We start from the raw sequence: 10,292 nt of genomic DNA, 5'->3' as shown, positions 1-10,292 counted from the left end.
TGTATCTCCTGATAAAATGATGTTTTAAGGCTATCATACCTTTAATTTACCCTGTTGAGGGCCACATAAAATGATGCGGAGGGCCACATTTTGCCCGCGGCCCTTGAGTTTGACATGTGTGATTTAGATAAATAAGTTTAATGCCATACAGTGGAATATTTTATGCAAATGAGTAATATTTCCATGGAGCCAAGCAGGTGGCAGATTTAAAAAATAAAATAAACACAATTGAAATGCAAACATATTTTTTTTCATATATTTATTTTCCTTGTTGCAAAAAAACACAGATTTACAACAGATTCCCACAGCTGACATCACAATACCCCATAAAACAATCCCAGAATGCACCACGGACCAGCCCATTCAAACACACGCCTGCTGATGCATCGTGCACTTTGTTGACCAGACTGAAGTGGATAAACTTTGGGCGGAAATGATGTCATCGGTGACCCGGAGCGCCTGGTGCATTGTGTGGACGGGGTCTCGGGAGAGTCTGGGTAACAATAGATCAAAATGAGTGTGGGAACAATAGAGTCACAACATTTATAAAGTGGACACATGTCTGCTTGTGAGAAAAAAACAAACACATTTCATTATTTGGACCTTTGCACTGCAGAAGCCAAGGCTACGGCCCACCTGGATGTTAGCGAGCCTCTTCATTTGGGGATGTAGTGCTGCGCTATATGTTGCGTCTTATCTTTCTCCGACATCTGTTTGCACCAGGGCCTCCAGATGTTTCCTGCTTGGCTTCTGCTGGGGCTTAGAGACTGTGCACTTGCTTGTCCTCCCAGTCCAGTGCTAGTGCATAGACCTTTGGGGCCCATCAAGTGTGTTTACCTTAAGCCCCATGCTGATAGTAAGTTGGCGACAAAGCTAAATCATATTCCAAATGTCATCATCAGCTTATGGGAGAGGCCAGTTATTTTTGATACTCTGGCCTTCAGCAGACACGACCGGAATGTTGTTTGTTCTGATTGTTTTATATCTGACTTTATATAATGGAACTTATTAAAAATAGCCAATCAAATGTGATAATCAGCTTGCTGCGCTGAGCGGGGCTACGTGCCATTATTCAGTTTGTGTAGTGCTATCTATTGTTTTAAGAATATGAGCCAAAGTTGTGCAGCGGCTGAAGACAATAGATGTTTACAGGACCTAGACCTAACCTTAAAAGAGCGTATAAATCAGAGAGGTGTAACGTTTTCAACTCACAAGCTTTGGTGGTGGTGCGAGCTGTGTGAACTACCGCTAAAGCTACTCAATCCTTTAACCCTTTGAGGACTGAGCACATTATAGACCGGTATAGCTCGCCAAGACTTTTATTATTTGTTTAGCCATAAAAATCATGTTAAAGAGTATCAGAAAGTACTGCATTGTTCACAAAACTACCTCTATTTCACATATCCATCCGTATTTGTTCTTTGACGCATCGAATAAGTGACATCAAGGGGCATCTGCTTTGAGACGCCATTTGAATTTACATGGGAGCACAACTGGATGCAGAGTTACGGTGATGGAAAGTCCACAACCGCGCTCTGGCCCGTCCAAAACTCTGGAACTCTTTGCCCATTGAGTTACGTTCCATCACTGACCTGCCTTTGCTCAAAGCCAAACTTAAAACCTACTTATTTAGAATGGCTTTTAACACTTAGTGGCCCTGTATCGTGGATCATGTTTCTCGGATTTTACCTTTTTGTGCAGTTTTGCCTGAGTATGACCATGCATTGTGTTCTGCGTCCTGATTGGCTGTTGGACTGTAGACCATTGTCCATCAGTCTCCTCCGTGCCGTGTCTCCTGTACAGTACAGAATGTGTTCAGACAAATTTACATAAATGTCGGATCTCAGTGTGACTCTGAAGTGCTGTACGTTTGCAATTTGCTTTCTCCCCGACAAAACCCACAATGTCGATGAAACGTTCTGCACCGACAAAGACGCCTACGAAGGTTTGAACTTTGAGAGAGTTTAAACAAGAGAGAAATGTGAGAAAATGTTAATGCCTGTGTGAGAAAAGTGTATAAAGTGTGTGGTGAGGGGTTTTACAGCAAAAATATAAAGAATAATTGTAAAAAATGAAGCTGGTACTTCGCGGATTTCACCTATTGTGGGTTATTTTTAGAACATAACCCCCACGATAAACGAGGGACGAGGGTTTGTGGCCATTTTACGCAGTATGGATCAAGCACAAAGGGTAGAATGAGCCATTCCCAAACCTGCATAACCTCAAATTGTTTGGCCACGGTGAAAAAAGCCTACATTTTCATGAACTGGCTGACAGGATCCAGAGCCCCAATCTCGAGTGTTTCTTTACTGAGCCCCTGGCTCGAGATTATTGTTGTCTTGGCAACTGTATCTCATAAAACACAATAAATAAAGTGTGGTGACCTTGTTATTTTACAAGCCATTAATAACGATAGCGAGGCCTTGTGATTGTATCCAAAAGAGAGATCCACTTCCCCCAGATCTATACAGTCTGCAATATGTCTATTTATAGAGTAAAGTTTCCTCTGGTGAAGATGTGCTGATATGAAAAGCTCAGCGGACATGTCTTCACGTTATAAATATGTTGTCATTCATTGTCGTTTGTGAGTTATGTCAGTTTTTGAACACTAACTGCGCCTCCATCACTGGCACTCACATAAACAGGCTTTCAGGCAGGAGGATGTCTTTAATATCCTCCTAAGTTTCATTTGAATTGTAAGGATCAGAGCGCTGAGTGGATGTACTGCCAAGTCCTGTGATTCTTTCCAGACCGTTTGGCACAGTCTGCGGAGTGCCCTGCCGATGGTTCGTTTATTCACCTTATCTGTCTCCTCTTTCTTACTCTTTCATTTTTCTTTCATAAAAATGCTGTGCCTTTACTTTTTTTCATTTGCTTTTTTGGACAACCCAGTAGGAAATCCATCAGATCTACAGTTATGCAGTGTACCTCCTGGCTCATAAATTGTACATGCCTTGAAGTAACAGGAAGTACAGACCTAATAGGGTGTATCCTTTGGGTTTCCTGTTGGGTTAACCCATTGGGTCTGGGGTCCTCGGATGTACCGCTGGAGCTAAAGAAATAAAATGCTATTGTTATGGATATTCTTTGTACATGGTGTAATGGTGTTTATTTAAGCACATAATGAGAAGGAAGGTATTGTGTAACTTTTTATCTCGTAAACATAACAACTTTAGATGGTAATAATAATAATAAAAATAATAAAAAATAAATAAATAAAAAAAAATAATAAAAAAAAAAAATAATCATAATAAAAAATTAACATAAAATAAAATAATAATACGGATAGATAAATAATAATAATAATAATAATAATAATAATAATAATAATAATAATAATAATAATAATAATAATAATAATAATAATAATAATATTCTTCCATTTTGCAGTGGAGCAGAACTACTTTCAAATCACAAAATATATGTTTACACCTGATTTTTTTGATCATTTAAGAATATATTTTATGCTACTTTTCCCAATATTTTCTTGTTGAGTCAACAGGAACAGAAAGAGTTAAAAAGAAGTGCTGAATCCTCCACCTTTGAACATGGAGCAGATGATATGTGCCACATCTGTATCCAATCACAGCCGGTCCAGGACAAAAATAGACTCAGGGCAACAGGTCGTACGCACACGAGCTATCTGGTTTTATTGTGCTCAAATGTACTCTTACAATTAATCCCAAATATATATATATTTTATTTTATTTATCAGAGCAGAGGTTGTAGAAATCAGCATTGACTTTAAACTGTATGTTATAGAGATGCCACTTTGTTTAATTGGATGAGCAGTTCTTAAACACTGGAAACTTTTACTCCAGTTATTCCTGCTCTGATACTTCTGTCCATCTCTTGCAGTGAAGTTCATCAGATAATATACAATAGTAATGTAAAAGTGACCACCACCACAAACAAAATGAACCGTCTGCATTCTGCGTCTCTCTCCGTCTTCACAAATGAGTTACAGGTGTTTCACTACGAGACCTTTGCTATAAGTTGCCCATTGGTTCTGCTGTGGTGGATACGGCCACGGTTTCATCAGTGAATTGAGTTAGGCCTTTGAACTGTGAGGGTCATCTCCCATGTGCCTTCTTTTACAGATAAAACCCCCCGATAAGACTTGTTGAAAGGATATGTTTCCAATTTGACTCGTGCCACCCTGAACCCCCTCTACCCCATCATCTTTCTTCTTATCTACCTCTCGTGTCCGCCTCCCTGTTGGTCGCGGAGCATATGTCAGACAACTGATTAATTCTCCAGAGAAGAGAAGGCGAGTGAACGCAGGAGGGAAGTGGATAAATCTTCTCTTTATTCGTCCACAGGTGAATAGAAAAACATGGGAGTGCTCTGAAAAGCATAGATCTACATTTGACACAAACAGGTGCTTTGTGTTAATATCGTTTGAGGACATGGTAAAGAATTCATAAATTGATCCACCCTTCTGCACTTCGTGTCATGGTTTCAAAAGAAAATGTATTCAGGCTTTCACAGCACCTCTCTTGGAAAGTTTTGGTGTTAAAAGTTTGAACGTTTGTGTCCTCATAGGATTCAATGAGGCAGGTGCTTGGACAACTGCAACAAATGACCCTTCTTCATATTTTTAGCCAAAGAAATAACTCCAACTGACCTGTTATGAGTGTTACAGATGAGGAAAGTCAGGGAAGACCCACCCACTCACTGCAAACTCCACACATACAGCCTTCAGCTCGGATTCAGGTAAGTTATTTGACGTACAAATACCCAAACACCAGTAAATATTGAAAACAGTTGGTCATTTCATTACATTTTAAACAACCGTCTAAAGCTGGTGCGTCTTAAAGGTGCACCTCACATTCACTCTGTCTTATCTCTGCTGATGTACTTGGTTTGGTCCTGTTCTAGTCCTGGTTTAGTGTAGCTTAATCTAATGTGTCAGATTGTAAAATAGTAGTTCTTTCTATGGAGGCTGCATCTAAAACTGCCCCAGTCAACTGTCCTGACATTTGTAAGTTGTCACCTGATGCTCAGATACTATTATCAGCCTCCTAGGAAATGCCACCTGAAGTATCCCTGGAAGACGCATCAGAAAATGATCCTATTCTCGCTCAGGATGTTACAGTTGACAATCAAGAAGTTTCCCTGAATGGCTTTTCTACATCCCAAGACGACAAGCCCCAAACATCTGTCATCTGTAGCTGTTTTCTGCAGATGTGTTGCCCGTGTTGGCTGCAATAGGACTGTTCAATAACAGGACCCTGAAAGGAACTCCTGAAGAAAACCCAGGAAGACACAAAGGAACTGACCAGAATGATCCAGTAGAAATGACTGGTGAACAGGATTCAGACGTTTCCCAGTGTCCAAAATAGAAAAGGAGGTCTGAGAAACATCTGAATTTCCTCAAGATATTCAGTCACCCACAGTACTCCAACATCATTCTCCTGATGTCACCCAGGACAACAAATCACAGGTCAACGCAAATGATGAGCCCAAGGAGGATGTGACCCAGACCACATCAGTGAACTTACAAAATCTGCCAGCGGATATTCTGTCCAAGTTGGCCTTTATTGGGGATATTAAGGAGAACGATGGCATCATAGAGTGGAGTGACCCAAAACCAACCACCACACACCAAGAGGATTCTGAAGAGGACATTAGCCTGAGCTCTGATGGAAACTACTAATGGACCAGAGAGAAGTCAGTCACACACCAAAGGCACACTAACCACCAACTGTCGCTCATCCTGACACAAGCTTTGGTCAAAAACATATTGAAAATGATCAAACCAAAGATGATAGGAATCGTATCACTCTTGAGCTGCACAGAAAAATCGCAGAGAATCTTATTGTTGGAGATAGTGATGTCAGCTTTAAACACTTACAAAAAAAATGGTTAAACAGCAGCCGAGCATCTCAAAGTGGAGTATGGCTCCACTGTCCTCATGGCTCCTCATGCACCAGACGCTGCCGCTTTTGAAGCAGCTGTTGTGGCCCATCTTGATACTGAACTGAGAGCCTTCTATGGTCCTACGTCTGCCCTGTCCCGCCGCCTCTCCAGACTGAGGAGGGCGGTCACATTTAATTAGGCCCACACTTCGACAAGAATTTGCATTGCAACTATTTTAATGAAAAGAACATTTTCTTTGAAATGTATTAAAATGACTTGTTCAAAGAATAAAGAACACATACAGATTATATGGCTTATTCATGTGCCTCAAGAAGTACCTCACACATATTGTGTCGTATTGTATGATTTATGATGAGTGCTGCGGTACACATTTATGTAACCCTACATTTGATGAACTGAGTTAGTTTGCCAAGCTCTGAGCATGCGGTCCACATGTTGCGGAGGCGTGCTGACTTGTTAATACTATGCCGTTGCTTGATGAGTCAAACCAAAGACAGCCTTTTAGTTTAGTTTAGGATTTAGAAATATACAAACAACAAAAAGTCACAAACCACAATCTGATTTAGCCATTTTCTCTTCACCGCCACAATCGGCACATGATTCTCTTTTTGAGGAGGTTGAGCTGCTCTGTGCTGTGTCAGTTTCATCAGGAATCCTCTGTCCATGTAAATGACACTGTGTTGGATTTGTTGAGATTTACTCTAGTGTTAGTTACACTGTATAATATTTAGATTAATCACTGTAGAGTAAACAGGTTTAGTAATCAAGTTGCAGATAAGATCTGTGGAGAGGAAAGATTAAAATACCTGTAATTAAAAAAAGAACGGAAAAGGAAAAAAAACAATAACATCACAGAGATAAGCAGGTGACAGACCCTTCACCAGAGGATTTCTGAAAATGACTTAGATAAGGCTCAACATTTGCTCTACACTCATTATCAGAATGCAAAATGAGTGGAGTAACTGTGGTTATTGGTGCAAATAAACAGACTGGTGACAGGTTCTGTGACTCTGTGGCTGCATTACTCAGCAGCTATATACGTTTACTCATTTATGTGGACAGTGTAGGATTTTTTTTTATCTGCTTAGAGCGAGTTATTCTGAAGTCCACTTTCCAAACACGTCAGCTGTCATGTGACACACTTGGCCTGTCTCTCTCTCTCTTTCTCTCTGTCTCTCTCTGTCTCTCTCGCTCCGTGGGCAGTTGGTGAGAACACTGGGCCAGAGCGGTTCCCAGCCCCAGCCCCCTGGACCCCCTCTCTCCTCGGCCCGGACCCCAGTGATGTGGGAAAGGCCTGGGAGGGGGTCCTCGAAGTGTCCCGGGACCCTCGCCTCCACCACCACCACCACCACTAACACTGCTGCTGCAAGTCTTCAGTCTGCAACATCTGCACAACTCCACTTGTAAAAGACAGCTGACTTCACTATTGTTGTTCTTTTGTGTTTATTGAATTTTTTATTTTTAAACCATGACCAAGGACATACTGAGGGCCACACAAGTTGCGTGGCGTTCGAGTGTTCCATCAGCAGTAACACAAACACTATTGCATGTAGAGTTTTTCTGTCTAAAACACTTGTGACCTTTCTTAATTTAAGTTTTCCTTTGCCCACTTATTTCTGGACATATTTTTATATACAAGCATTTTCCCTCAATCCTTCTCCAGGACAAATAATCAGTTATGAGGAGATGCAAGCATGCAGAGTGAGTTTTTTTCTATGTCTTTTTAGTGCAAAAAATGAAAAATCATGCTTTTAGTTTAGTTTAGCATCCTCCTCGACATTTTTCCACTTGAGAGTTTTTACTATAAACTTAACTTTTCCCCAAAAATGTAGAAATCAATAAAGCTTCTTCCAAATCGTATTTCACCACTGCTTATGACTGTGTTACCAAAGAAACAGCTTTGTATTTGGCTGAACGTCATGCCAGATACTTTTATGAGTTGGCGTTCAATTTTGTCTCTGCTTTGACAGTTGTTTCTCATGGGTTTTAACTCACTGAAATGTATTTCTTTCCCTCAATTTGAGCATTACAACACTATTTAAATGTAATGAGGCCTGACCAGCTGCATGCCTCACAGTGAAGTTCACAGATTACTCAGGAACATGTGGTTCTTGAAAGGGACGAATGGTGGCTTAGTCAGTAATCTCTCAGATAGGCCTTGTTACTGTCCGGCCGATCCTGCACAGTGTCAGAGCCTAAAGCAAGCACGATACTGGATTTGTGCACATCTACACTGGTATAGCTACTGCAAACATCCCACAGAGGAAGCGAAAAACTGGGCTGATGTAAATATTATTGTAGAAAACCATCACGGCATAGCAGTACACTTTAAAAATTGAAGTCTTGGGTACAAAATGTGTTCTCTACTTTTATCACATGTTCGTGTTTGCAGAAAAAAGCTAATATTTGAATTAAGGTTATTGGTAAACACGCTGGTGGACTAATGGAGCTGCATGTCTAGAAGTCTCATAACATAAAACAAATCAGCCAAATCGATATTTTACACATAATTTTAGATTCTATTCAATTTATTTTTGTAGAGCCCAAATCATAACCGCAGTCACTTTCACAAAATGGCTGAAAATCACAACACAAACTTAGAAAATCAAACAATGACAGGGCCATTTGTAAATAAAAGACAAGCAGATTCATTCACCAAAAATGTTTTTCCAGCCAAATCATTCTGCTTCTGTTTTGCAGTGGCTCATTTTACAATGACTCTCTTTTTCTTACTATTATGATGTAACTTTGCTTTGATTGTGCTGTGCCAGGAAAACACTCAGGCTGCAAGTCATAGCATCCACAAGATTATGCAGAAATTATATATTTTCTCCCGTTTTATATGAAAAACTGGTTGTGTGGTGTTTATTTGTACAGTTAAAAATAAAGTGGTCGTGTTGCATATGTGGTCAGTGCTATATCTATTGGACTATTACAGTAAACGTGTCCCTTACACAGTGTCAGGGGAGCTGCCCCTTCCCTCCTCAATCCACGAAGCCCACAGCTCAGAGGAGACTAAACTTGTGTACAACTTTTGTTATTTTAATAGCTCATTTATATTTTATGCATTTTGCTTTGACACAATCCTTGGCTGTATCTGTCCTTTCCCACAAAATCCTAACCTCTGCAGAGTAAAAGGGTCTAAAACTGCTTTATTCAATCATCCAGATAGAATATTTCTTTTCCAAAATATTTATCTTTGTTCTAACAGAGCATTATATAACCAAAACATACAAGAACTGAAGTGAAAAAACAATTCAAACGCATTTGACAGTAATAGATTGTAACTTTGTGTCTTTACTTACTGTTTTCATGCAGATCACTTTTTCCATCTCTTCATTTAAAACTGACCCTACGTTAAATTTAGAGGACAGGACAAACATGCATTTGAATGAGATGATGTGGTTTGAAACTTAAACGTGACCCCTTCTGAGGCGTCACCTTATGGATTTATTAGCCCGACCTGACCCAGGATTTGTGCAGAAACGCAGTCAGCGCTACTGCCTTGTAAATCAAGCTTTTCACAGCAGGAGCAGTGCAGCAAAACCAATGGTGCTGCAGGTCAAAGGTCACCGGAGAGGAAACAAAAATCAGGCAGAGACTCGTTACATCTTTATCTCCTCTCCTCCAGTCGTTGGGTTGTTTTACAGTGTTTTGTGACCATAGATCTATACATCTACATCTGTATCAGAATTAGACGACTTTTTATTGCCATTGTCAGTAAACACAGCTGAAACTAGGAACTCTCTTTGGCGATAAAGTGCAACATAAAAACACTGAATAAGTACAAATAAGGGCATGCATAAAGTAAAAGAGATATGCTTAAAAATAAAATGAAATACTTAGAGGTAGATATATACAACAACAGTCTATATCTATACATCTATATATCTAAATCTCTATATCTCTACATTTTATAAAACAAACAATAGTATTAACTTAAAATCTGAATTGTGACTTAGACGCACATTTATCATATTTTTCTGCCATCATAAATCATGCATCTATTACACATTTGATGATTTCTCTGCGAGGCCAAAGTCCGTGAGGCCAAAACCCGCGAGGCCAAAGTCCGTGAGGCCAAAACCCGCGAGGCCGTCTTGGGCAGAACCTCCCGTCAGCCTGAGTGATAATGGTGCGCTCTGCTATAGGCGACACGCTGCTGCTTACTGAGTCTATTTTCTTTTGGCCTCTTCTGAATCACAGAGGTTATTTCTGAATATGTGTGGAAAGTACCTGCTATAATAAGCAAGGGTTTTATGCAGTTTGTTGACACGGTGAAGTCAAAGTTGTGCGATTGAAAAGGGATAATGGCCACACATGAGAGCTGGGCTGGGGATGAACACTAGAAAAGCAAATAAGAATCAGGAGGAAAAGTTTAGCCAAGGGTTATGCTCTGATAAAATATA

This window comes from Periophthalmus magnuspinnatus, chromosome 13 (assembly GCF_009829125.3).
Source record: "Periophthalmus magnuspinnatus isolate fPerMag1 chromosome 13, fPerMag1.2.pri, whole genome shotgun sequence".
Taxonomy (NCBI): domain Eukaryota; kingdom Metazoa; phylum Chordata; class Actinopteri; order Gobiiformes; family Gobiidae; genus Periophthalmus; species Periophthalmus magnuspinnatus.
The sequence above is the reverse complement of the archived record's forward strand: the minus strand, read 5'-3'. Positions refer to the sequence as shown.